The sequence below is a fragment of the Camelus ferus genome, chromosome 7 (assembly GCF_009834535.1).
Source record: "Camelus ferus isolate YT-003-E chromosome 7, BCGSAC_Cfer_1.0, whole genome shotgun sequence".
NCBI lineage: Eukaryota > Metazoa > Chordata > Mammalia > Artiodactyla > Camelidae > Camelus > Camelus ferus.
This window is the reverse complement of record NC_045702.1, coordinates 3000786-3028031: the sequence shown is the minus strand read 5'-3', so window position 1 is coordinate 3028031 and position 27246 is coordinate 3000786. Positions and strand designations below refer to the sequence as shown.

The window sequence follows — 27246 nt, the reverse complement described above, 5'->3', positions numbered from 1 at the left end:
CCAAGTGTCCATGCTGATGACGTTTACGTTTTATAGACTGAATCTATCGCGCTGTACTGAGAATCTGTGTTGGTGTGACTTAAATTTTGGAAAAGTGCACCAGAACACCTGCCTAGGGAAAATTCCCTTTCCTTTTGTTGGACGTTCCCCTTGGAATTGGAATCGCGTGTGCCTTGGTTCTGGTACCGACAGCCTTAAAGCCGTCCCCGACTGTAAGTGCATGTTTGGACTGTAGACTTACCGTGAGTCAGAGCTCATCAAAGGACTGCGTACGGGAACCATCGGGGCGTGGCGTCATGGAGGTTTCTTGTGTTTTGCTCTCGGACCTCTGGCTGTTTCCTTGGGAGGCTTTTATGCAGAAGGTGGATCGCAGGCCCTCGTGGAGTCGGGCCCCCGACCCAAGTGTCTGCCTGCAGAGTGCCCCCAGCGAGGGCGCCCTGTCTGTTCACCCCCGATGTCTTCATGGATTCCCACTCAAATTGGCAAAACTAAGATGTTTTGAGAAACTGAATGGCCAGGCTGGTGTCTTGAAAGGGGCTCTGAGCTGATGGTTAAAGACAGGGGCTCCAGTCCTGGGTGTTCGTGGACCGGCTGCCAGGCTGCCATCGGCCAGCCCGCTAGTGAGTGGAAGGTCTGGGCCAGGTGACCTCCAGGGTGGTTCGAGTCCCAGGGTTCCCTCTGTCCAAAACCGGACGAGACCCCTCTAGCAACAGAGCTGGGCGTCAGCTTCTCTGAGAGCGCTGCCCTGACACCCCTGCCCGCACTGCGGGGTCCCCTCCCCTGGCGCCACGTCCCGCTGCACAGGCTCCTGTCACACGCATCTCCTGTCGGTACGTCTCTCCCCGGCCAGGCGGCCTTTAGTGTCAGTATCCAGCATTTGTCACATGTGTGGGTTTTTTTTAATTTTTAATTACATATTTTTATTTTAATACTCATCTAAGGATGGTTAAAAGCATCTTTGAGTCATCTCAAAGACCATATTACAACCAAGTGCCATCACGTGCTTTCAGTGGCCCTGTTCACTTTGTATCTGTCATCACACTGGGGCCACATTAAACAGCATTGTCACCTGTGTGTTCTGAGTGCCTGGCCCAGCACCTGGCGCTCAGGAAAGATCTGCCGAGGTCAGAAGCGATGCGCGAACAGAGTGATTATCCTCAGCGGTGTGTCCCCGTGGTCCTCAGGCCCTGAACGTAGAACTACTGGACGGAGGCAAATGGCCAGAACCGACGTAGTTGTTCAGGACGTTGCCATCCGTTAGTGCGGTTCAGCCTCTTTTCTGCTCCGAGGAAGTGGAGGTTCGGTGAAGCGGTCAGCGCTGACGTTTGGGCTGACTGCCAGGCGCACTGAGGTGCTCGTGGAAATTTGGGTTTTAAGCTTTCTAACTTCGCTGCTCTTGTTCTGCGGTCCCTGTGCGGAGTGCAGCAGGCAGCGCAGATGACTGCTGACAGAGCGCCCTGTGTGCGGGGGCGGGAGTCAGCAGACTCGTGCCGTAAGGGGCCCGGCAGTGCGCGTTGTCGGGGTCACGTGCCCTCTCGGCCGTCCTCCCCTGGGGACTCCTGAGTCCCGGGGCCAGCAACCCACCGAGAGGCGCCCCCAGCGCACAGTCTTGGCAAGGAAAATTCAAACCCACAGGCAGGCCTTGCAAACACTAACAAATCTCTCATTGCCATTTTATTTTAAAAAGTAAATATTGCTCCCCAAAGGAAAGCCACTCTAATTACAATGAGTCAGACTGAAATGAGTAAGTCTCCTTTGGGAGCAGAGAGCGCAGCTGCACCCCAAGTTCACCCAGCGCTCTCCCAGCAGTGGCCCCGCAGCGGCCCCTCCTTGTGTGGGGAGGTCGCAGTGATGCATGCGGGCGGGAACCCCGTCGTCACAGGAAGGCGACACCAGGCACCAGGACGGCCTTAAAGGCACTTTCTCCAAAGCCGCTACATGGCCCTCAGTTAGTAAGCTGTGTTGGGCCTTCAGATCGCGTCGTAGCTGGTGAGTACTGCCCGGTTGGCCCCCGCATTGTTAGAGGAGACGGACAACCTTGACCTTAGGGACGCCGCCATTCTGCTAGAAATTAGTGCCTGAAACGGTGCTCCCAAGATGTGTTCCCCAACCCTTCTCCGTCCTCTCTAGGTGTGGCATCCTGTCCGCAGTGGGGGCTGCGGGAGATGGGTACCTGCCCAGGTCTCTTGGGTCCTCCAGTCTGGATGAAATGTTTCCTCTGGAACAGAGCCCGCCCAGCAGGCAGGCCTCGTGGACCGCTCCCTGCTTGCTCGGCTGTGACCCTCGGCCAGGACCTGGAGCCTGGGCCTCCTTCCAGGGATGACCTAGGTCACCTGCTGGCACTGCGGGCTCCCCAGGCCTGTGTGTCCACCAGGCCTTCCTTCCTGGGTTCCAGCAGCCTTTCCTCCAGGAGACCTTTGCACCTGCATTCTCTGCGGCCCCTGGAGGGCTGCCTGTGCAGAGCCCTGGGCCGGCCTCTGCCCTGGTGGCAGTCACACGTCTTAGGCCTGGGACGTGACCGCCGTGGCTCTGGAGGACTGCATCCATTCTAAGGAAGCTAAGCTATGAAAATCCACTCCGTGTGACGCCTTTGGTCCCGGTGCTGCGTTCTCACCTGCTTCACTCTGTTTTGTCAGAGGAGGTTATTCTTCTTGTTAACACGTCAACAGCAACAACAAAGGCGAGGGTCTTACCTCACCCGTCCACTAGCGCTGGCTCACGCTGCCTCCTCCCCAGACAGCATCTTAACACGTTTCTGTGAGTCGGTGAAGGATTCAGAAAAATCTGAGCTGAAGGCGTCTGCACTCACTCTGGGTCACTTCAGAGCCTTGGAGTTAACGCGTTAGAGAAAACAAGGTTTTTAAAAATAGCTCATTAACATTGTAAAAATTCACGCTACCAAAGTGTCAGTAATTCAGCATAAGATGCTAGATGAAGAGGTTGTTCTTGAAAGCCCAGAACACTGTCAGATGGGGTGAGGGGCAGGGCGGTAAAGAGGGAGGCTGGAGAGTGTCTGCTTCGTGCAGCTCCAGGTGTGGACGTCTGCAGAAGGCCTGGCACCGTGGGGAGGACCCTCAGCTCTCGGCAGGACAGACAAGTACAGAGAGAAGGGCCCAGTGGGTGGCGCTCACCTTGCAACACTGAGCTCAAAGGCTGGGAGGTGGAGCCAGGACACCTGCCGCCACACCCCGAGCGAGACAGTGGGAACCCGGGAGCCAGCCCAGATGTGAACCCGGGAGCCCCATCTGGCATCCCAACCACCTCATCCGTCTCAGAGTCTGCGGGTCCTCATCTTAAGCCTTCGAAGAAGGAAGCTGTATCTAGTTTGTTCTGGCTACCAAGGGCCGTTTATAACAGAAGCTCTGGAGTCAAGGGGGCACACTCTGATCTTGCTTCTGGCACCTCCTGAAGGCGTGATCTTGATTAAGATGACCTCTCGAAGCCTCAGTTTCCTCATCTGTAGACGGGAGGTAACAGCGCGTGTCTTGTGGGGAGCCGCTGTGAGGATCAGGTCAGTCTGCTCACGCCTGGTGAGAAGGAAGCTCTGATGAAGGGCGGCTACGACTCCACCACGATGCGGAGAATGAGAAGAGAGTAAGGATTCCATGAAATGAGGGCCCGAATGTGTGGGAAGGCGAGCGAGGCTGGGCTTGCCGGAGCGGGGAGATGCCGGATGTCACCGAGGGGCTGGGTGGTGTCCGAGGGCCGCCTCCCCTGCGACCCGCAGGGCAGGGAGGCTGCTCAGGAGATGCACCGTCGCCTTCTGAGGCTTTCGCTCCATGTAGGTTTTCAAGCAGCTGTCTCCTTGGAAAGACTGTCATCAGGCGACATTTCCCCTGCCCTGGCGCTGCCCCAGGTCGTCCCCGGGGCAGAGAGAATGCTCTCTGTGTAAGACGCCTGGGCGCTGGCCCCGGAACTTACCCTGCCCCTGCCTGGGAGCTCCTGCCTGTGACCGGCACCTCCCCGCCCTCCCCCGGCCACCCTGCGGCCCTGGCGACCACCGTCCAGCTCTCGGTTTCCGTGAGTTCGGGTTTTTTAGGTTCCACACGTCAGCAAGATCATACAGTGTTTGTCTTCCTGTCTGACTGATGAAATGGTAACTAAGTGGCTGGACGGAGGTGTTAGCCGGCGCTGTGATGGCAGGCGTTTTGCAGCAGAGACGTGTAACAGATCAACACTCTCCTCACCTTAAACTTACTCCTTGTGTGTCAGTTACCATCTCAATGCAGTGGGAGGCGGGGGCAGACCCTTAAAAGCAAAGGCCGGTAGGACCTCCTGCCTCCTTCTCCCTCCTGTAAACCGCATCCCTCAGCCCTGGGCGCTCTCGCTGCTCAGCTGCTTTCTCTCCTTTCCGGCAGCGCCCCCCCAACCCCGGGAACTGAGCAGAAACAGGTGAGCTGCCTCCCCCAGGTCACAGCCCCAAGGGCATTACCGCTCGCCCAGTTCTGAGTAAGAAAGCCAGCAGGGAGCGTTCCATCGACGTTGACAAGTCCAACGAGGGGAGGAAGATTGATCTTTCCAGCAAGAGGAGATTATTTAATGAAACGTCGTAGGCACAGGAAGGACTGGACCGGAGTGACATCCCATTAATAACTTATAAAAGCCTCTAATCAGTTTGGGTTAATTTGGTATTCATTGTAAAAACATTGATCATGGGCCCTGAAGTCCATGACAGTAGCCAAGAAATTAATTCACCGGGATGGAAATCGCCTCATGTGTCCTCAAATAATGGATGGGGATGCTTGGTGAGTGATTTACTAGCCCCACCAAGGGTGCCCTTCGAAGTCAACGCCGTACGTTATCACTTCCTGGCTCCGTGGGACTCAATCACTTTAATATTCTCTTGCACTCAAGTAAATAAGCTCAGTTCTCAGCCATTAACCTGAATGGATGGGACAGAGCAACGGACGTACCACTGACCACGGCGGAGACCTGGGCAAGTAGGAAGTGCTTGCCAGGGCTTCCCCTTTGACCAGAAGGTTCTCTGCAGATACTGGGATTTCAGAACACAAAGGCGGCTTCAGAAAAGCAGAAACAAAAGCTTTCTTCCGTGTGGGATTAAAGAGGGAGTGACAAAAACTGTGTCATTAGTGAATTGTGGTTCGGTGGAGATTTTTGTCTACCTTCTGCCGTATGAATGTAGGGAGGGGCACAAGGGAAATTCATTCTCAGAACAGCATGAAAATACGTGGTGAGAGTCATAAAGACATTCCAGCACTTCGGCAGAGAAGCTCCTCAAAGAGAAGCCAAAAGCCATGTAAACAAAGACATTCGTAATTCTGTTATCTGTAATGATGGTTTTAAAGCCAAAGTGTTTACAGGAGAGCAGTTTGGTGACGTATGGTACGTTGACAGGATAAGCTGTTACACAGCCATCAAAAGAACGTAGGTAGACGGTATGTGAGCGTGGAAAACACACCAGCTGTTACCTAAGATCAGGACTGACAGTGAGCTGTTTGGTGTGACTTTGCCTGTGGGGAAGGGTGACTGTGTGGCGCTGGCCATATTATGAGCATGTTACCCACTTCTAAAATTTTCTCGGATAAGTAGCATTTTATATTTATTAAAAATTGAGAAGAAAATGTATCGTCAAATACAAGGTTTAAGAATTCCACTCAACAGACGTGTCCCAGCCGAGAGAAGGGTGACGTGTGGTGTTTTTCATGGAGGTGCAAATGTGAATAAACTGGTCCCTAGGGTGACGGTGCCTTCATTCCCGCTGGTTTCAAAGCACCAGGCTTGTGCCCTTTGCCTGGCTCTCCTGCAAACCTGCAGGAGAGGTTTTCCAGAATTTACTTGTAAGCCAAAGCAATTAAGAAAAAGGTGGATTTGGGGTTGAAAGCTGGGCCTGACCTAGTGGTGCACGTAGGTCTATGAAGGTAAACCATGTTCTCTTCCTCATCAGAGTTTCCCTAATGCAATTGTGATGGAAGCAATGCACTATCTTTTATAAAAAATCTAATTTAGAAGGGCGCCCACATCTGCCTTGGGAATATTAGGTTAGAGAATTTCAGGACCAGGGTTCTGCATTAAGAAAGAGTGCATTCAATGATGGATTCCTTAGATAATGCAACAAGGCAATAAAATAATAAATAAAAGTAACCTTTTTAGACATTAGGATGTGGGGGCTGAGACCACGGGTGCATCTGCAGCCACAGGCAAACCCATCTGCCCCCATTCTGTGGATGGAGCAGGTTCTGGGCATCTGGGGGTGTTTCCAGGAGCCTCTGGGGTGACCCACACTGTCTGTGCCGCTCGGAATGGGCTTTTACGGGCTGTTCTGTGGGCTTCTCCCATTAGGGTGGAGGGAACACCTCTCTATCATAATTCCTGAAAGGTTTCACAGCTGGGAAAGGTCAACGTAATGGTCCCGTCTCCTCCTCTCCGTGGAGTGACCCTGGCTTTCTCCCTCTGAACTGCTGTAATACTGTCATTCCCGCTTACTGTGGCCGCTCATCAGCTCCCTCGTTTTATTATTCAACTATTTCACTTTTGAGTAACTTCCCTTCCCCGTCCAAATGGAAGCTCTTCAAGGACTAAGAATGTTTTTCTTACGTTTTCATCTCCCCCGCCCCGATGCTCCACTGAGCGGAGTCCGGCTTCTCAGCAAACTCTTACCTGTTAGATGAGCAGTTCCCAGACGGGAAAGCAAAATTAAATGTCAAATTTATGGATACAAGGTTCAACATCCATGGAAATTAGAAAAACTTGATGTTACAAACTAAAAATCTGAGGGTTTAACAACTCGTCTGATGCTTAATTAACGCAGTGGTTCAGACCCTGAGCTACATAGAAGGATTTCTGGATTTTTTAGTCAGACTTTTTTTTTCTTAAAATGTTTATTATGCTGTGAAGGGTCTCAAAACAAGGATGTGAGTTTCCATTATTTAAAACTTGTCAAAAAGAGCAGGCTGGACTGAGTGTTCTGCCCGGAGGGCCGGAACCCCCTGGCTTTCCCCAGGAATTTCGGAGTACGAGGCCCCCTCCTTCCCCCACCAGGACACGGTGGTTTTGCTCCGATGCCGGAGGGCGCAGTCAGACCTCACTGGCGTGTGTCCTCACTCATCCCCCTGGGGCTCCGTCCGGACTGGCGGAGTCCACGGAGACGGGCGGGGCGCCGGACCCAACATGCGTGGCTCACGTGATGCGAGATGCTTCCACGAACGTCCGGAGACGTCAGCAGCATGAGCAGCGTCTCGGTCAGCTGTGTGCGAGTTATTCTTCCTGCCTCTTCTTCATAACAGGCTTCCCGGGACCCTCCTTTACAGCACTGTACCAGCCCTTATGGATTATTGGAAATCAGCTGTAAGTGCTGGAAAGCCATATTGCTTCACTTTGGAAAAGAACCGCTCTGGACACCAGCGTCTTCTGTCTGCCCTTCGACGTGGTTCCTCCCGCAGCCCCCAAGGTTTCGTTTCACTTGCCTGACTCCTGGGGACTGCGGGTACCTCCTCACGAGACAACAGAGATCCAAGCGAGCGTAATGAGTCAGTTTAAAACAAACAGACCCCATTTTATTTATTTTACACCGTGTTTCTGTTACGTATATCACGGCTAAAATCTAGTTCAACTCAGCTATTTCCACTTATAAAAACAATTAGCAAATTTGTGAATTGATTTTTCTCTTTGTGCTTCAATTTGGAAACCTCTTCGTTTGTCTGAACAGTTATAGTTTTTACCGTAATGACTTGAAGGCCATTAAGAGCTGGAATTACGTTTTAATTTCCGCAGTTGGCCCTGGTTTAATTAGTGTAAATCACGCGTGTTAGTAAGCCCCGCCCAGGCCAACACTTCTGTTTGAAGTTTCCGCCCTGGGTGTGCCCCGATCTCCTGGGTCCGTTCTGAGCTGCACCCAAGCATCTCAGTGGACCCGGACTCAGCCGGAGCTCGCCATTGTTTCTGCCAAGCCTCCTGCAGGGAGGCTCCTCTGGCGGTGCCCGCTTCTCACTGGAGGGGCCACCACCTCCTCCACTGCCCAGGGCAGAAACCTGGCGTCCATGACTCCCGCCGACCTCACCCTCGAGCTGACCATCAACAAGTCCTGTGAAGTCTGCTTTCTCGGTACAATTAGAACCCATCCTCTCCTCTCCTCTACACTCCACCGTCACCTCACACTGGATTCCTGTTACAGCTGCCGGCTCTGCCCGCCTCCCCAGATCTAGCCTGTTCCAGAATGTTCTCCTTTCTGTAACTGAGCGAGCTTGTCTCTCTGCTGCATAAAATCCTCCCCTGCTGCACTGCCTTTACGGTCAAGCCCAGACTCCTTGACCCCCGAGGTGCTCCCCTGATGCTGGCCTACCCCTCCCAGACCGAGGGCCGGCCATAACGAACGCTGTCCAGCTCCCCAGACGTCCCGGACCCTGTTGCCTCTGCACCTGTGTCGGTCCAGAACACACCCATAATCCCACCCCCTGCCCCGACCCCAACCTTCCTTCCTGGTTAAAGACACCTTCTGCCCCCAGGAAACTCTCCCAGATCCTCACCCACAGCCATGCCTGGGCGAGGGACCACCGCCAGTAACGCCATCCCCGCGCTTCACTCGGGGGTCCGAGCCGGCAATGAGCTCCTTCAGGGTAAAGTAGGCACCTTCTCCTGTGCGCTAACGTCTTCTCAGCCCTGAGGGACAGGCTGGCTGTTAGTGAGCGCTGACTCAGGGTCCAGAGGCTGAAGGAGGGACTTAATCAATGAAGGCATGTTATTTACCCAACGTGGAAATCAATTATCTTTTCAGATTTAAGCGTAAACCCAACAAGCATTGGTCAAAAAATTTCCCTGTATTTTCACCTGCTGCAGCTGGCCTCCATCCGAGGCCGTGACTTATGCCCTGCCTCCCTTAAATCTTAGCCTTTTCAGCCTCCAGATGTGTTGTAACCACCCACGATGTGACATCAGGCTCAGTTAAGTTCCAGTAAACTTCCAGATTAAAAAAAAATGATAATTGCATGTACCTATCTTTATTTAATTAAACTACTTTTCTCCGTGGCCATGCAAGCTCGTATGTTTTAAGTTAGCCAAGAAGTGTGAATCTTTGATGGAACTTGAGTCACTGAAATGTGCTCTGAAGTCACTGCGCTCTGTTCCCTGTGAACCCAACCACCCCGTGCCAAGGTTCATGCTGGACTTGCTTAGTGAATTCTGTCTTTCAAATTTCCTGTGTCACTGCCCTCCAAGATTAGCGGACTCCAAAAATCTTCCTGTCAAAAAGGCACAGAATGAATAAAAGCATGAGTTAATCAGTTGGCGGGGAAGCAAACGGTCGACTCCAGGCTGACGGAACCTAACGGCGCGGCGCTGTTAGCACATCTCTCTGTCCCGTGGCCCCAGCCTCCTCCCCACACCCCTGCTGAGTCGTGTCTGAACGGTGAGTCAGTGTCACCACAAAGCCGGCCTGTCAGGCAGCCGGTGGGCCTGCCTTTCCCCTCCTGTGTCACAAGGAGACTTGCCAGCGTTTCTGTAATCTCCCAGCGAGGTGGCAGAGCCTGTAAATCCTGTCTTCCCACAGCTCTAAAATTTTATTGGCCAAGGGTCCAACGGCCTGGTGCGCATTCAGTGAAGACAAAGGCTGTGGCGGGAGGCGATTGTTTGGGCTAGCGGTTCATGACCCAGCTACGCTTGGACTTGCCTAAAGCGCGTGTCTGGGCCCTGAGCCCGGGATCCCGGTGTGTTTGCTCCAGGCGGGGCGCGGGCACCGCCGCGTGTGAAAGGTCCTGGGAACTTCTCTTGTGCGGTCAGACCTCAGTGTCATGAGTTTAGATGCTGGAAGGCAGGGTGGGAACGGCACGGCCTCTTCAATAAACGCCGAAGCCTCACGGACACCGTCTACAACTTTATGAAGAAACAAAGAAACTGTGAGATTATGCTTTTAATCACCAGGCCTATAGCAAAGGGTGCGTTACACATAAAATTCCCGGTGACACTGTCCCTTCCGAAAGGCGTCGTACCCCGTTAGGTCAGCAGACACCTCCGGGCAGATGCTGACCGCACTGCATTTGACCGTGGTCCCGGCCGATTCAAAGTTAAGACCAGGATGTTACAAAATTCTTGTGTTTTCTTTTCTTTCTAACCCCGGGCGAGGAGTCATTGCCCACATTGATGGATGTCTTATACAGTATTAATTTCTTGTGATTTTTTCTGATCAAATCTGTAAGTGAAAAGGCAGCCGTAAATAACAAAAGCCGGACTTCAGACAGCAGGTGGCCACTGCGCGCCTGCTTGGCTTGGGACATAATCTCTGATAACACAGCGATGCTTTGCTCGGGGCGCCCCACACGCTGGGCACAGCGCTTCCCCCACGCTGGGCGTCTCACACGTACCGCCTTCTGTGCTCATCATGTCTCAGGTCAGCAGTGAGGACGTGGAGGGTCAGAAAACGAGAGGCGCTTGTCCAAGAGCACAAACTCATGGTGGGATCAGATGACGTCCCCGCTTCCTTCTCTGCACCGAACGGCGCATCAGGGCTCAGTGTCTTCATCCAGGGTGACTTATCTCCAGACCGAATGAGTTCGTGTCTATGAAGAGTCTTTGAAAAGTCTCGTAAATGCCCTGCAGATGCGAAGTGCTGTTATGACCGTGAACGCTGTATTCGCATTCAGGGCTGCCCATAAGAACTGTTTTGCGATATCAAGAAGCTGGCTGTCTCCTGATTCAGCCTCCGGTGTAATTAATCTGACACCCTTATCTTTCTCCCTCCTCACACGCTACGAGGAGATGAAACACGGACGTCACCGTGGTATTTCCACCTGAAATCTCCGCGGCTTCTGAAAATGAGCTGCCAGAGCCCCCAAGCGGACCCCGAGCCCCAGCCGGAATGAAGTGTTCCTCCCGTAAGAGTGGGTTGTTGGTCCCGGGGCAGTGTGCTCACTCCTGGGACACACAGAACCTTTTTAGAGGATTAAACAGAAGGACCTCTGGATGTTCCCTCCCTAGGGCGTGGCCTAAACTTTTTTTTAGTTTTCTACATGTAACTCTTTTTTGTTTCAGACGCATTTTTGTGTGTTAATGAAATACTTTATAAAGACAGAATATGTGTGAAGTGTGAAGAATAATGAAACAGTCACTCACAGACCCTCCACTCAGCATGAAGCGTGGAACTTGTCTCTCCCCTCCCCCACCAGACCACCAGAGTCTGAATTTTCCTTATGCTTCCCTGTGGTTTTTTCAAAAGTTTGACCACATACTGATGAATCCCTAAACCACATATTGGTTATGGTTTTAACTTTAAGTAACAGTTACCATACCTTGTATATACTTGTATACACTCCTGTTCCTTGATTTCTGCACTCAACACCATGATCATTGTGAATACTGGTACACGTAGCTGTAACTGAACCTTTTTCAGTGCTGTATGGTAGTCCATTGTACTAATATGTTCCAGTGAGTATATCTGGCCTCCTGTCCATGGATATGCAGGCTATTTTTAGTTAGTTTAAAATGTCTTTAGTGTTGTTCAGTACATTTTGCTCATGTTTCCTGGGTCTCACGTGCCAAAGCTTCTGTGGGTTTTAATTTGCATATGCTTGATCAAGGCAGAGCATTTTTCATAGGCATATTTACCATTCATGTTACGTCTTCTGTGAAATGCTTGTTCAGGACTTACCTGTTTTTCTTTTGGGTAGTTTGTCCCTTTCTCGTTGATACGTACAATTTCTTTATATATTCTGAATTCTAATTGTTTGTCCATTTTATTATGGCCCCTATTTTCTTGTGATTTATAGTTTATCCTTTCCCTCTTGTTTTGATATTTTTGGATAGGAAAAGATGTTAATTTCACTGAAATCAAATTTATGCATTTATGGTTTGCATTTATGTCTTTTTAAAAGAGATTCTTGCCTAACCTGGGAGCAAAAAGACATTCTCCTAAATACCTTCTCCCATCTTTGTAACTTCGTCTTTCCCCCGTAGGTCTTTACTCCACCTGAAATGGACTTTGGGGTGGGCTGTGGAGCAGACTCGCAATTGTTTTTCCATGGGAATGATCATTGTCCCAGAGCCATTTATTGAAAAGCAACTTCCTCTTCTCACTGATCTTCAGGGCTGCCTCTGCCATTTGTCGTCTTCCGTGTGTGCAGGGGTTTGGTTTCAGACTCTGCGCTGACCCGCTGGCCTCTTGTTTGCTGATGGGACGGAACCACACGTCCCGAGTGAGGGTAGCTTCGTGGTAGGTGTGACGCATCCTGTCATCAGTCGGGGTCGCTGTGTCTGTTGCACCAGGAGTGCCTGCTGAGCTCCAGGCGCGTCCTGGCCATCATCTTTGGTACTTCGTGTGTGTGTGTGTGTTCTCTTAGGATCTCTTTGGGGAGAGACATTGGAGCTGCGCTACATCCATACACGGTTGTGGGAGAATTTATAACCTTCAGCTCCTGACCCTTCCAGTACCTGGTATAGCTGCCTATTTACTTTTTCAAAAAGTGTCTTTCACTAAAGTCTTTTAATTTTCCCCATAAATTTCTTGTGCGTATTTGACTTACGTTTATTCCTAGGTATTAGAGTATTTTTGGAACTACTGCATTTATTTCATTTTTTAAAATGAAATTTTTTGAATTTATATTTGCTGGTGAATAGAATCGTAGTTGCCTTTTTATATGATTTCATACCCATCAGACTTGCTAACCTCATTTAATTCCAATAGTTCATCTGTGGTTTCTCTGGACTGTGGATTTAGGTGATCGTAGCCTCTCCAAACAGGGACACATTTGTTTCTTCCTTCCCACCCTGCTCTCTCTTCCTCTCTCTCTGCCTCGCCGTGCTGTGCTCAGACCACCAGCACTATGTGGAGTAGGATGGTGGTGGTAGGAATCCAGTCCTTGTCTTCTGTCTGATCGTGAAGGAAACGCTTCCACCGTTTACTGTGAAGCTGCTGCAAGCTTACGTGGTAGACGGCCCTGGACCAGTTCCAGGAGGGTCATTTCTATTTCTAGTTTGTGCTGAAGTTTTGCTCTTTGTTTTGTTTTTGTTTTTGCTGTTGTGGTTTGTGTTCAATTATTCATTATCTTGAATGGATTTTGAATTTTGAAGTGTGTTTTCTGTGTCTGTTGAGATGACCCACACAGCTTTTCTTCTTTAATCTCTCTGTGTAATATTTTATTGATCAACAGAGACCCAGCCACGTTACTAGGATAAATCCAACTAGACAAATCCGACTTTCTTAAAGACATACACATTTTGCTGGATTTTTTCAAACTAATACTGTCTTTAGGACTTTTGCATCTATGTTCATGAATAAAATTGATCTACTAATATGAATAAATACATTACTGAAGTAGATTTACATCACTTTATTAAAATGGTACTTAAACAGGGACCAACACAAAACCAGGTGTAGACCTACATAACTGATAAAGCCAAGTGTAATTTACCAGTTAACTTCTACAAACCTATAAAACCAACAAACCGAAAAGCTGCAGTCAGCTTCCAGCGCTGGTGCTGCGCGGAGCCCGGCTTGAGGCTGAAGTGTGATTATGATGCCGGCCGTTCCGGGCGCGACCTTCTCTGCTCCTTGCCTGCCTCACCCTGCACCGCGCTGCGACCCAGGTCCCCGGGCCTTCTCCTCACTCGACTGCTGAGGGACCATCTTTGGAACAAAACAGCACCAAATTATGGTTGCTTTGCTTGGCAGAAATCTACTACTTACACGCCACTGTCTCGCCGGCCCAGGGCAGCTGGAGTCGTGTTGTTGGCGGTCACGTGCTTGTGAACGTAACCGCGCAAGTAACTAGGTGATTGGACTTGTTTGCTGGACGGTCGTCCAGGTGGCCTAGAACGTGCCGCGTTAATTTTACTAAGCTTTTCATCAACGTGAACAGATGAAACCTTAGCATCCTTTGAAAGAATGTGTGTGCTCAGACGCCTAGGTTACCATCGGTCAGTGTGAGGGCATCTGGAGGACATCCACGCAGAGTTTTGTTTCCTTTCCCAGAAGGAGCCGTCAGTAAGGCTCATGAGGCTGCCTTCAGGGCAGTGTCAGCCTTCCGTCGGGAGCGGCACCAATGACAAACACGCAGTAGAACCGTGGGGACAGTGAGCAGGGTTTAGGTGAGTCCTGGAGCTCGGGGGGGCTCGTCCAGGACTCGGCACGTGGGCAGCACAGCTTGTCACACTGTCAGTAACCTGTCCGTCCCAACGACGAAGAAAAGTGATCTGTGTCCGCTCCTGGCCAGTGGAGCTGTCTTCCCTGTGGAGCCGTCGCAGCCTAAGGGAGGGGGAGGAATGGTGCCACCAGCCGGGACGGGCAACCTGCAGCCGGGACCACAAGGCGCCAGAAGAGGGGCTGGCTTCCTCCCCCGCCACCCTCTGCGCAGACCTCGCACCCAGGCCCAGGGTCATTCCCCTCTGCAGCTGCCTTTATTCTCATTTCAGCCTGATTGGAGTGAGTGGAAGTGTGGAGGACAGGAAGGAAGCCTGGCTCCACTTGCTCTCATCTCTGCCCCCTGGTGACACTGGCCATAATGAGCCCGGCTCATTCAGTGGTCTTTGCGCACCTTCTGCATACAAGGCAGCCCACTGCCTTAAGGACCTGCGATCGCGTGCTCCCCGTGGCGCCACCCTCCTGTTGTGCCAGGTGGATAAAGCAAGGCTGGTGAGGCCAGGAACACTTCCCAGGGTTTTGTTTCGCGATGCACCATCCTATCCTGGCTGCGCAGAAACCACCTGTGAGCAGCAACGTCACAGTGTTTTGATGCTACCCAAACACTTCCTTAAGCCGGTTTCTCTCCACACCCCCCAGATGGGGGCCCTTAATCTTACAGAACAAAGTGAGGAGCACTGGGTGGATGGTCTGGACGTGAGTTTAGGTTCTACATGAGGAAGCGTTGAGGAGGGTTGAAGCACACAGTGAGGAAGTCATTCCGTGTTCAGTTCTCTTTCAAACGTCAGCTTTTAGTCCAGGAGAAGGACCCAGACAGCCCCCAGGGCCCACTGGTCTCCTTTTAAGCAGAGAGATGGGGGAGGGGACACAGCTCAGTGGTAGAGCGTGTGCTTGGCCTGCACGAGGCCCTGGGTTCATCCCTGGTACCTCCATCAAAATAAATAAATAAATAAGCCTAACTACCCCCCTGCCCCAACCCCCAAAATCGCAAAGAGCGCTAAGCCTCAGGCCCGGCCCTGGAGGCCTGGGCAGGTTTAGAAAGAGTGTCTTGTTTTGTTGCTGTTTATTTATGCCGACCACCCCTTCTCTGCTGAGAACACTGGTGTTCCGTACGCCACTGAGACAAAGTGTCCCTTACAAGTGCAACTCGCTTACATTGAAAGAGAGAAACGACTGGGGAAAATAGCGTGTGCAACAGCGCCAGCAGCGCCGGTGGCTCTCAGAGCACACCCAGACACGCGTTGGGTGGGTGGCGCTCAACCAGACCTTGGGACGCGCTCCTGCGGTGAAGGGAACAGTCAAGGTCAGCAGCTGCCGGGCTTCCATCCAGCCCGGCCCTGCCGCTCACGGGGCCGTGTGATTTCAAGGACCCCTCGGAGCCTTGGTCTCCTGCCCTGTAAGGGGTAGAGGACCCCCGGGGTGCTGGGAGGGCTGCCGGAGCCTCGCGTGGTGTAGTGGATGTTAGCTTTCTCCCTTGGCCGCTGATGCGGAAGGAGAAACCCGAGAGTGTCTTGAATCTGAGCCAAAGATAGAATTCTGGCTCAAAGGATGAGAAAATTTCAAAACAGAAGGACACAGACTTCGGAGCCAAGTGACCCTCTTACTTTTCTGACCTTGAACCTTCTGAGTCAGTTTCCTTGTCCACAAAACGAGGATGATTAAGATGCCTGCTTTGCGTGATTACTGGGAGAGCCCGGGGGAGTGCGTGCACTCGCACCACGCGGTGGCGATGACGCACCGGACGCAGCAGGCGCTTGGAAACACGGCTCTTCGCTGTGGTCCAGATCAGCCGATGAGCACGATTTCCCTTCCTCACTTGGTGACCAGCTTTTTCTTTCAGGTTGTGTCCTCATGTGCACAGGACACTCTCCGGTGCTGGAGGGAAATCCTTTATGAGTGTCTGGGCTCAGGAAGCACCAGCGTGGCCAGGGGTCGCCCTCCAGGGGTTCTCAGTTGCCACTCCCGTGACGCGGGCATCGCTGCAGGTTCTGAGCAGAGACGCACCCACCGCGTTAGTGAGAGGTTCAGGGCGTTGGACGCACAGCTCACCGCCCTCCTCCCCCTGCGCCACTTCTGTTTGAGAACTGTTACCTCTCCTTACTTTTCCACTGCCTTTTCAGGATTAAAGGGTGGTGACTGGGTGCCTCTAACAGGAATTTGTGTGAGGTGACAGCCTCTACACTTAATGTGGATTGTAGCACCGATCTTCCTTGGCTTCCAGTGGGGTTACGGCCCAATAAACCCATCGTAAACTGAAAAACTCCTAAGTCAAAATGCATTTACTGCCCCTGCCCCTGCCCCACCGCACAGCACAGCTTAGCCCGGCCCACCTTACACGTGCTCAGGACGCTCCCGTTAGCCTACAGGTGGGCAGAACCCTCCAGCACAAAGCCTGGTCTACAGTGAGGGTTGAGCGTCTCGTGTTGTTTACTGGATGCTGTACTGATGGTGGAAAACAGCATGTCTGTCTGGGTCCGGGATGGAGGTCAGAGCATCGTGGTTTCTCCTCGTGATCACGGGGCTGCCTGGGGGCTGCGCTCACTACCCCGCCCAGCATCCTGAGACGGGATCGGACCACAGAGCAAACTTCAGAGCCCCAAGTACAGCTTCTGCTGAATGCGTGTGGCTTTCCCACCACCATAAAACTAAAAAGTCGTAAGTGGGACCATCGTGCATGGGGAGCCGTCTGTGTCGCTGTCACCCCGCAGTGACGATGGCAGGCTAGTTCTCAGCAGGGGAGGAAGACCCTGAGGCAGCCCCGAAGGAAGCCCCTCACTGATGGAGGTCCCATTAATTCTCCTCCAAGTCACATCTCCATGACGCAAGTGATCTTATGCGGCTTAAATGTCTCCTGAAATTACAAGGAGTCTGAAATTTTGCCTTACTAATTTGCATTTTCATTTTGCTAAAAATCTGGAGTGCACTGATTTTCCAGAAGTGCTAATTACCAAGCTCACAGCAGAAGATTGGCTGCATATTAAAATATTTCACCACATGCTCCCTGCTGAGCTCAAAGCCTGAGCCAGGCGCCCAGATGGGTGGCGGGGAGGCCCCTGGCAGGGGCGGCCTCTTCTGAAACAGGCAGGCGGGGCTCCTTAGGCTGTGCCTCGAAGGCAGTCACTGCCACGGCTGTCTTTAAGAGAAGTGTGTCCTTCAGTGCAAGGCCGGATGTGTGACATCAGACGACCAGGCCTTCTCTGGCCACCCTCCTCCCCCAGCTCCAGCCACGGTTCCTGTCGTGTGACGTGTCACAGTCCTGTGGCTCCTTGTGAGTCTAGGAGGACCTGGAACGCTCCGGCTAAGCCTGAGCAAAAGCAGCCCTCCTCTGAAGGACCGTCCCAGGTGCCATCACAGCAGGCGCACCTGTGCGGGCGTGTGGGCGTGAGCGTCCGCACAAGGAGGTGCGGGAAGCGGGACTTACATCCGTGGTTTTCCTCACTGATCATCCCGGGGGTTTTCCACCCACGACACAAATAGTGAAGATCAGCTGAGCCCTCCCAGCCATTTATGGGTCACCCGAACCCAGGGTGACAGGCCCTCCCAGTTTTTCTGGAATGTCCAGTGCTAACGCCAGGCAGTCCCGGACAGGCGGGGTACCTGCTCACCTGCTGACAACCCCTAAGGGGCACCGATACCACCTTGGGCATTTCAGAAGGCATCTTCTGTTTTGTCATTAACAGGCACCCTGGGTCTGTGGCTGGCGAGTTGAAGAGAAGTGGGGGTGACATGGTGGGAGCTGGAGGGGCAGGTCCCAGACACTGCCCCCTCTCTCCATGTGACCCCGAGATGCTGGTGTCACGTTGGGGCAGCAGGTGAGGCTGCGTGAGGCCCCCAGTAGCTCAGCTGCGGCCGGAGCTGGAAGGGCTGGTGGGGGTGGGGGGCGCCAGGCTGGGGACGAAGAACTCAGACGGCTCAGGCTGATACCCAGCCTGTGTTTGCCCCGACCTGTGTCAGCGCTTGTGCAAGATAAAGGAAAAATCGAGGACATGACCGTGGCCTAAAGGAGATTAATATTTGGACGAGACATATGGACATGACATAATCTAGGGAAGTTATTACAGAATTGTAGAAACTAGAGTCTTAACCCCCCTGTGTTTTGAGACAGGGAATTGTGCTTAGTGATTGCTACAGTTCCAAGATTAAGATTCACTTCATCGCATAGTAGTGACTGGTGTCCGTGAGTTAGAGGAAGGTAGTCATGGAAGGCTTCCTGAAGGAGGTGGAACAGACATGGGCTTTGCAGAGCAGGATGGGAAGGCATTGCTATGGACCGAATGTTTGCATCCCTCCAAATTCACACGTGGAAACCTTTATCCCCAGGGTGATGTCTTAGACGGGGAGCCTTGGGGGTGATTAGGTCGTGAGGATGGTGCCCTCATGAGTGGAACTGGTGCAGAGACACAAGAGAGGGGATTCCTCTCTTCTCCACACGAGAACACAGCAAGAAGGTGCAGTCTGTGAACCAGGAGGAAGGTCCTCACCAGAACTCACCCATGCTGGCACCCTGACCTCGGACTTCCAGCCTGCAGAGTGTGAGCTATAAATGTTTGCTGGTCCATGGTGTTCTGTTACGGCAGCCCCGGCCAATGAGAGGCGTTAATGAGACCTGGAGGCAGGGTGTGAGCGGTGTTGCGCCGAGAGGTGAGCGTCTCCAGGCATTGCGAGGTCGCCGGCCTGGCTCTCAGTGACTGGCCAAGATGCGTGGCCCTGGAGAATGCATTCGTCCCAACATTTCTTTAGCACTAGTTTCAGAGGGTACCCCTGAGTATCAGACGGAGCAGCCTGGTCCAGAGGCCAGAGCAGATCCTGGAGCTAAGAGCTTGGGCCAAACCCCAGCTGAGCCGCTGGGCCAATCGCTCCACCTCTCTGCATTCCATTTGCCTTGAACCTGGGGATCAAAGCAGCGCCCGTTCAGGGGCTCGTACGAGGCTGTAATTTTAAACACTCGTGAGGCCACGTCAGTGTGTGTTTAATGAAAGGCTGTGGCCAGTGCTGTGGTGTGAGCGGCCGGGGACCCCCGCCAGGCAGATCTCAGAAGAATGGCCGGGGCCCACCCCAGGGCGGCTCTGCGAGTCACAGTCGTGTTTGCGCATCAGACGGGAGGGAGGCCTGCCGTGGGCAGGGGTCATCAGGACGGCAGAGCCCTGCCCGAGGGAGTGCAGGGAACAGGACGCTGGGTTCCAGAAGGTTCCTGACTCCTGCTCTGGTCACTGGGCCCCACAACATGATGCTGCGATAATTAGCAGCTCCTCTCAGGGCTCGGATCCAGGCGCTGAGGAACTGGAGTGGAATGAGTGTGGAGCAGGTGTCCACCCTGCACTGAGATCTGCCCACGTGCTCTGCACCGGCGCACAAGGGCACCTGGCGGCCGAGAGAGCTAGTCTCAGGGATGTCTGGCGGGCCACCCCAGGCTGTGTTGGGTGGGCAGTGGAGCTGCTCTGAGTCCAGGCTGCCCCTCTCAGGAGATCGAAGTGACCCTGCCTCATGCCCCAGACGCCACCTCATACCCACCAGGAGCTGCTGTGTCTCTCCTGGGCCCTCGCTGCACCTTCCCTCTGCTGGGTGCTTCCAGAGTCGTCTGTGCCATCTGACGTCAGAGTCTGGACAGGAAGGGCTCCGCTGCTCCCACCGCAGCGTGCGCGTGAGAGGCAGGGCGGGGCTGCCGGCTCGGCTCCAGGGGGCCCCGTCTGGTCCCTCCCACCCCAGCGCTGGGTGGTGGAGGACCGGCCGCTGCCCCGCGGATGCTGTCCTGCCAGCCCAGACGGTGGGAAGATGCTGTTTTGGCAGCAGCAACGCAGGTGCCCAGTTAGGTCTGGTCCTGGGGGAGCAGAGCCCCGGCGCCGCGGGGCTGGAGACGCCCACCGTGTCTTCACTCGTCTCCGAAACTGTCGATTGCTCTCGATATGAATGATCCATTGACGCAGGGACCAGTTTCAGACAGAGGCAACAGTGAAAGAAGCAGTGAGTGCTGGGGTGAACGGGGTGGTGTCGGACGTGAAAGCACCCCCCCCCGAGGTTCCCCGGCCAGGCGGCGCTCCCCACCCCTGCGCTGGCTCTGCTGCCCCACCCCGCGTGACCCGCAGGGTTTAGGATGGCGGCTGTTCGTTATTTTATCCCCCGTTCCCAGTGCTGGTGCCAGGTTCATTTTAGGTAGTTGGTTAATTTTTTTTATTTGTTGATTTTCGCGTCGTAAAAGTAATCCAGAACAGAAAGTAGAAGATACAGGAAGTAGCGGGGAAATTTTCTTACAATTGGGACCAGTAGACCCAGGATCCACAGACAGTCACTACTGATATTTTAGTTTATTCCCTTAGTCTTGTTTCCAAGAGCAGACACACTTAGTTATAATAACAACTATAGTTGTAATTATTTTATAGTTACAGTAATTAGTTTTGTATCACAACACTTTGCCCACTGTGATTCAGTTTGCATTTCATACAATTAAATGCTTGTTCTAAACATAATTTTTAAATAGTTACATAATATTTCATTGAGTGGGTTTACAAAAATTTAACCATTTTTCTTTTGGGCATCTATACTATTTACAAAATTCAGTTTTACAATCGATGCAGTGAAATAACTCTGGGCCTGAAATATTCCTGATGAGGAATTACTGAGTCAAAAAACAGGAATACACTTTTTTTTTTGCCCATTGATTTCTTTTTTAATTGAAGTATTGAATACTTTTTTAAGGTAAATAATACATATTTTCAAATTGTTTTATGTGTGCTTCATCAGTCACATACTGCATAAGGCAGCAGGCTTTATCATTTAAAATTTTACTGATTCTGTAATTTTTCAAAACTCTTTGCTGATATAATTCAATTACATAGCTGTTTAAATTGGCATGTATTTAATTGTATCCCTTAGTTGATTAAATAAATGTGTATTTAATAGTAAGGTGATTATTTTCCATAAATTAATACCCGTGGCATCTTTGTCGTGAATTTTCTGGTTTTATTCTGGGTTCCCTTTATCTTTTATTGTCTTGGTGTATGACTAATAGAAAAGATCGCTGATGGGGAGCTCAAAAGGTAGCAGAAATCGTCCTCGAGCGCCTCACGGCGTGGCCCGGAGCCGGTCCCAGCAGAGCCGTGGCAACCATCTCCCAAGCACAGATGCTGGAGATGGTGAGCTTCTGCGCTGGACTCGCTCTGGCTCCCTCGCGCACGGTCTGGGGAGGCGCTGATGAGCAGCGACCAGCTGAGGGGTGAAGAGCCAGAGGAGACGGGAGCTTCAAAGACCCGGGGTCAGGCACAGACTGGATGATGAGCCCCGAGCGGCTGGAGGCAAGGCTGGCGGTTTGTCGCAGCGCCCTGAGAAGAGCAGCGTTCTGAGACCCGTCACCCCGGCAACGTCGGAGGGGGTGTCTGAGAGGGAAGAGCTGGTGGCGTGTGCGGGACGGTGTAGTGGGTCCGCGTCCCCTCGGAGCCAGCGCTGCTACACGTGAGATGCCTGGTGCGACACAGGCGGCTCAGCCAGGAGGGCCTGGGTAGCGTTCCCGTGGGCACAGAGCCCCTCGTGTTTGGACTGTACCCAGAAAGGCCCAGAAACTCCCCGAGAGAGGAATGGAATTTTCCGTCCCTGCAGAAGATACTGGGAGATTGATTCACTTCTTCAGAGTCAGAAGACAGTGTTTGGCAACTGATGAGGCTTGAATTTAGGTGCGATATAGAAAGATCGAGAGAGTGCTCAGACTGCTTCCTCCCAGTCAGCAAATCTCCCCGCTCTCTCCACGTCCTTAGAGAGCTTTTGGTCCTCAGTCTGTGTTTTCACTCAGACCCCCTCCCGTGAAGACCCGGCGGTCCAGCCATTCCCACCGGACAGGTGCTCGGAAGCGTTTGTGATCAGTGGCAGAGGGAGCGGGTCTCAGCGTGCGTCAGTCCCCAGGGGGCTCGCCGGGACCCCGCAGGTCTGGGGACGTCCTGAGAACTAGCCTTTCTGCGGGTTCCCGGGTGCTGCTGCGCCGCTGGCCCCGGGCCGTCGTTGGAGAATCCCGGGCTTAGGGGCCAAGCAGCTCGTTTCTGATTCTGTCACTTACTAGCCCTGTGACCTTGCCTTAAAGCTTAACTTCCCTGAGCCTGAGTCTTGTTTCTATAAAACAGGACTAACGTCTTCCTTTCCAGGGTGTCCAGACAGCGAGAGGCCACGGATCACGGGCTCTGGAGCGCGCTCCCTGGGTCCACACCCTGGCGTCTCCCTCTTGGGCGAGCGTGGCCTTTCTGAGCCCGGTGTCCCTGCCCCTCTGAGAGCGTCTCTAGTGCCCGGCACCGCGGTGCGCCCTCAGCACTGGTATGACGCCGCTAACCAACAAATATCCAGCCCCAAGTGCCTTGTGTGCGAGGCTCTGATGTGGGCGTAAAAGCCAACACAAGCTCAGGTCTCCGTTTTCTTGGAGATTATAACTTTGTAGGGAGACAACCTAAAGAGAATTTAGTAACTGGGAGTTTTGATAAGTGCTCCACACACAGCTCAGAAAGCAATGGGGCAGCATCGCTTTGCGGAAGGAGAGCCCGTGCAGGGGAATGACAAGAGAAGGTGTCCGGGCCGTTAGACTCCAGCTGAGCCAAGAGTCCTTGAGGCCAAGAGGAGAAAGTGGACACTCAGGGGCTCCCTGTGGTCCTGAGTGAGTGGCCTGGGCTGATGCTGGCTTATTCAGAGGCCAGTTCCAAAATACATTGTCAGTTCTTGAAGTGAAGCCTCCAGGAGACTGTTCCGCGTTAGCAGGAAGATGCGCTACCCCCCAAGTGGGGACTGCCGCTGAGCGCTCAGCCAGCCAGCCAGGCATAAAACAGAAGCACATAGTCTCCTGGGTCGGGTAACCCGGTAAACCCCACCGTCCTTGGGCTGGTGGGACGAGAGTTGCGCAGACTGGCTGTAACTGGTGATCGCAGCACGTCTGATGGCTGCTTTCCGCTCGGCAGAGGAGACAGCCTCCCACCGAGAGGGGTGGGGGTCCCTCTCCAGGAGTTTGCCACGCTGCCTAAAAGCCCCTGTTAGAGGCCCCCTGTGTGTCTTTGAAGTGTCCTTTCCACGCTGAATCCTTTAAAGAGAAGCAGTTTGTTCGGTAGTTGATGCTAATACCAGACGGTGAATTATTCCATGGCATCTCCCAGTGACACAAGATGAGGCACTAGGGCAGGAGGGAGCGGGTGCCTGAGGAACGGCACGGCCCCCGTCCAGGTGCCGCCAGGGACAGCGCCGGGCCTCGGGCGGGGGCTGCGGTGCCGGCTGAAGACAGAAGGGGGAAGGAGCAGGTGACATGATGACTGGGGCTTTACTGACATGTAGAGTCTGTTTCCCCCCCGACTGCAGCACGCTGGGGTCACTGTGAGCGCCGAATTTCGCCTTCATGCTAAGTGGGTCTCCTTTCGAATACAAGTGTGGTGATACCTCCACTAGTCAATTTCCTAAGCGTCCTTTCCTGATCTCAGACACCCGTGAGCCTTTGGATTCCAGTGGCAAGTGTGGAGGGAACCTCAGGGTCATCCCGTCAGCCTCGTGCTTTACAGGGAAGGACGTGAGATTGAGCGGGGTTAAGGGGCCCGGTCAAAGCTGGATGACTCGTGGGCTCAGCGAAAACTGAGGTTTCTGCTTCAAGCCCAGCATTCCCTCTGCTTCACCTTCCAGCCGAGCTGAGCTGCTGCCAGCTCAGTCAGGTGCTGAGCCATTCCGTTCAGTTCCCTTTGGACCTTGATTTTCCACAACTAGAGGCTGAGTTGTGCCCAGTGATGGTGGTGATCCCCTTCCTGGGTCCTGAGATAACTGGTCCCTTCACTGGGCCCGTGTGGCTCTGAGCTTTATTGTAAACACCCTGCGAACATGAGGGTGGGCACTTCTACTGTCATCAACTTTGAAAGCGGTTAGGGTTATCGAGGGTACAGCACACTTACACACGCACGCGCGCACACACACGCACGCACACGCATGCACACGGACACTGACTTCTTCTCGGTGAGGCACCTGACGCTGTGTTCTAGATTCCCAGAAAAGTCAGGTAAAGCCTCAGCTAGCCAAACCCCACTAACGCCTATACTAAAGATTGGGGTGGGTTCCCCCTACTGTTTACATGGGAGGGTAATAATAACAGCGTCAAGGAAAAGAGCTTCAGGAGCAGAAGAGATTTAATCCAGTCCCTTTTTTAACACCGTAATTCTGGGCAATGAAAACGTGTTTATACTGATGATCTTAGGCTGTATAAAACCCTTAGGCACCTGATGATTCCACGTTGTGCACCTTGTCCTATTTAATAAACCAGAAAGTAGAAAACACAGAGGTATTTCCCCAGTAAGGAGACTGAAACTGAAAGCTCTTCTTAATTAGAAAATTCACCAAGAGAATCTGTTTCGCCGAAAGCTCCCCTTCCTCCGGAGAATCCCCGCCGATGGCACTTGAGCGTGTGAACCGTGTGTGGTCAAAAGTGCTCAGTGTGGAAAATCAAACTGATAAAAATGTGATTCATTTTGTAAGAACAGCGAAATACACTTTGCTCCACATTTCCAGTCCACTTGGTTTGAATTACAAGAAATCTCTATTTAGATTCGGGGCGAGGTCCCGCGCGAGGGGCGCGCCGGGGCTGCTGGACGTGGGCGCGGCTCCCGCCATCCAGCGCAAGGACAGCCGAAGCACTGCAGGTGCCTGGAGATGAGGGAAGGCGTTGGCCTTGGTGAATCACGATGAAGTCGCGGCAAGTCCTGTGAAACTTGGACATCCGACAGCTGGTTGTTTGAAAACCAGCACACTTGCTGCTCACGGAGCCCCTCCGTGTACATGGTCCTGTTGAGGATGCAGAGGGGAAAAGCAAGGGTTAGGAGACGCATTCCCGCCTGCTTGTTGCCAAAAAATGGCCTCTGTGCCCGCAGCCAAAATAGAAATGGACACAGAGTTTTGGGAGGACAGAAAAGAAACAGCTTCACTGCTCTGCCAGCCAAAGGGAGTCGCAGCAGGCCCATGCCTTAGAGACCGAGCTCCCCTGGGAGGGGCCGTCAGGGAGTCGCACAGGAAGAGTCCGGAGACCAACCAAGGCTTCTGATCGGGTCCTGTGTGCGCAGGGGCCGTGCTCCTCTCCTCCAGACGGTACCTCGCTGGACTGATGTCCCCGAGTCCGGTGATGGCACCTTCTGCTCCTAGAGGTGATGAGCGGGGCCCTCCGACATCTTGGTGCTGGGACGACAGGTGCCCAAGGGGGAGGGCGAGTGCTCTAAGGGGGGAGAGAAAAAATAACGTGCAGTTTAAAATCAGGCCACAGCGTGCTTCCGTGTGAGGGAAGCCAGTCTAGGTCGCTGTAACGCAGTGACAGATACTGTGCGGCTACACACTCCAGAGGGAGCTGTGGAGAGACACGTGCAGGTGCTGGAGAGGGGGAATCTGCGGCAGCAAAGACTCCACGGAGCACAGGGAAAGAAAGTGCTGAGGACGCTTGGGGATGGCGAGGGCAGGGACGCTGCAGCCACCGGGGGCCCTGAGGAGGAAGGGTTGTCCAGGCTGAGAGGAAGCTGCGGGCTCGTTTGGGAGACAGAAGAGAGCTGAGCCTGGCGAGAGGAAATCTGCAATGGGGAGTGACTTGGAGGGTGGTGATGGCTTTGAATCCTGAGCAGAGGGCTTCGGAGCTTAATCCTGGCGGCTCGGAAAAAGAGGAAAACCTGCGGTGACTTCTGAAAGGAAAGAAGAGTTACTCTTGCTCAACGGGTATGTGTTGAATTTTAACACAGTTCTCCGACAAGGAGGAACGCTGCGCTAGGACAATTTCCCGGCGTTTTCATTGGTGCAGCTGCCAACATGATGCAGGTGGAGCAGGGTGACGATGAAGGACTTGAGCTGGGAGGCAGCTCTGCACTCAGTAGCCCCTCCAGACGGCCCCCTGTGGCCTGTCGCACGCGGAGAGCTTCAGTATGGACGGTGCCATCAAACGAGACCTCGGAGGGCCCTTCCCATCGTCCCCAGGCTGCCCGCGGCCCTCTGAGGGGGTTCCGACTTCCTCTGCTTTGGGACCTCCTACCTCTTTGCCCTTCAGCCACATCCAGAAAACTTTTCACCACAACCTCCTCCAAAGTCACTCTTCCTGTGTTTTCTAACATCTCTGGGCTTACTAGATTCCATCCCTTTGAGCTTTCAAAAATTCCAGAAATTCTGCTTTCCAGGAGTTTCCCTTCTTGGTCGTGCCTTAGGGAGCGTGGCCTCGGGCTTGCTCTCCACACTGAATAAAGCCGCACGGCCGCGTGGGCAGCAGCAGGGGCACTGGCCGCAGCCCGGCCTCCCGCGCCTCCGGGTTGCTGGGTCGCGCCCCCGCCTTCTGGAGCCACGGGGCTCCACTGGCATCAGGGGCTGCAGGGAGGGCAGTCCGGGCCAGCAAACCATGACCCCTTCCATCGCCCGTGTTCCGGTGAAGTTGATGGACATTTCTTTCATCGAAAAAGTGTATGTGTCTAGTTCTGCAAAGAGGTGACGTGGCCACAGGAGGGGAGGGGGGAGAGGCCAGAAAGCAGAGGACATGGGGTCTATCATACTGGAATCTGGTCGCTGAGAAGACAGAATGAACCCCAAGGAGAAACTTGGGGTGCCAGATTCCCTATTTCTGATCAGGTCGTGGGCACAGGGGGGAAGGTGAATGTCGATAATCCCGTGGGAGGATCTGCCACTGCCAGGGACCAGCTGGTTTGCACACCGCGGACCCACACTCACCGCCCGCCTTCCCGGCCCTGGCGGGGCGCGGTCTGCAGACATCGGGCGTCTTGATAAAGGAGCGAGCCTCCTCCTTCGCGGCTCCCAGAAGGCTCTGAGGGGACCTCTGCTTGGGCCGGGGCCCGGTGGATGCGGTTTCCTGGCCCCGCAGGCCCAGCAGGCGCTGCTGCATCTCTGCCGGCCCCTCGCCCGGGGCCCAGGCCGACTTCTGGGCAGGAAAAGGGAAACGGACTCTCCCAAGTCTGCGCTGATTTTTGTCGCTTCCGGAGCCCTCACCTGTGCTCTGAGTGAACTCTGCAGCTTTCCCCTGGAAGGCCCTGCAGGTGGGCGAGGGGCTGGGCCATCAGCACAGATCAGACGGCGCCTGCCACCCCGGGGAAGGCGAAGCTCCCCCCCTGCCCCGGAACCAGAGCCTGACGTGACGGGTGTGCGCTGAGCCACCGGTGCACGGCAGTGGGCGAGGAGAGGAGGCCCCAGCGCTC

General features: G+C 53.4%; 1 protein-coding gene across 5 annotated transcripts in view; it reads left to right on the top strand.

Annotated features, from left to right (window-relative positions):
• Window positions 1-27246, top strand: part of DPP6 (dipeptidyl peptidase like 6) — an 846041-nt gene that overhangs the window by 701193 nt on the left and 117602 nt on the right. The window lies entirely within an intron of this gene.